Genomic DNA, 1,501 nt, shown 5'->3' on the forward strand with positions numbered 1-1,501 from the left:
CAAACCACTAACCCTCCATCCAAAACAAACACACAGCAGAGAGTGCCCGCCAACCTTGGGCGCTTCTCGGTTGCCGTGTGTGTCATTGCCCTGCAGAGAGGGCGGAACAGGGGGGTGGAGGTGGGAATAGGGGGGGGGGCACGATTTCCACCGCCAAAGTCTCTCCCTACGGGAACACGCCAATAGGCATGCCCTTTGACTGTAAGTTACAGTCAAGCAATACGGCGGCTTACCTCCGCCACCCGACCCGGCAACCAGCTGCGCCCAACCGCGCGGCTCGTTGTCGGGTCCTTGCCCTTTTTTCACTGCGACCCTCAAAGACAGTGTACGCCAGTCCAACGATCCCACTCCCAGCGATGGACCGCGCCCAACGCTCACCCGCAACCCACATTCGGAATTCGACATCCCCGTTTTCGCTGCGAGGAAGACCCTCGCGGGAGCATTGCTTCGCGCCCCAGTACTGGAGCATTCCCGTTTTCGCTGCGAGGGAGACCCTCGCGGGGGGAGCATTGCTTCGCGCCCCAGTACTGGAGCATTCGCGTTTTCGCTGCGAGGAAGACCCTCGCGGGAGCATTGCTTCGCGTCCCAGTACTGGAGCATTCCCGTTTTCGCTGCGAGGGAGACCCTCGCCGGAGCATTGCTTCGCGCCCCAGTACTGGAGCATTCCCGTTTTCGCTGCGAGGGAGACCCTCGCGGGAGCATTGCTTCGCGTCCCAGTACTGGAGCATTCCCGTTTTCGCTGCGAGGGAGACCCTCGCCGGAGCATTGCTTCGCGCCCCAGTACTGGAGCATTCCCGTTTTCGCTGCGAGGGAGACCCTCGCGGGAGCATTGCTTCGCGTCCCAGTACTGGAGCATTCCCGTTTTCGCTGCGAGGAAGACCCTCGCCGGAGCATTGCTTCGCGTCCCAGTACTGGAGCATTCGCGTTTTCGCTGCGAGGGAGACCCTCGCCGGAGCATTGCTTCGCGCCCCAGTACTGGAGCATTCGCGTTTTCGCTGCGAGGAAGACCCTCGCGGGAGCATTGCTTCGCGTGTGAGTTTTGAGGTCTGCGATTGACGTAGGAGTTGCAAGGGGGAGGGGGTATGAACGGGGTGGGTAGAGCTTTTTTAGGTGGAAGTAGTGAGAGGGTGGGCTTGAGAGAATTTGAGGTGTGTTCGTGATGTGTGGATCTTATCGGGGGCTCGGTTGAGTTTTTGGTTTGGTGATTTTGTAGGGGTGAAGGGCGGTGGAAGGGTTGCTGTGTGCGTGCCATTCCGTGAAGCGTCATTCCTATGTCCGACACTGAAATGCGTCCGCGATTGTGTGGATTGTGTGGAAGTGTTTGGGCGACGACTGAATTGAGAAGGGGAGTCGAAACGGTGCGTGGATGCCGTGTTTGTGCTACACACAAGCAAAGGCAACAACGCAAGCGCATCGAGCCAGACGAACCAACCCAATATTCACACAACTGTACGTGGCAGCGCGCTGTATCGTGAAAGACATGCGTTGCCTCCAGTCGTCC

This window comes from Leishmania infantum, chromosome 27 (assembly GCF_000002875.2).
Source record: "Leishmania infantum JPCM5 genome chromosome 27".
In the NCBI taxonomy this organism is placed as follows: Eukaryota; Euglenozoa; class Kinetoplastea; order Trypanosomatida; family Trypanosomatidae; genus Leishmania; species Leishmania infantum.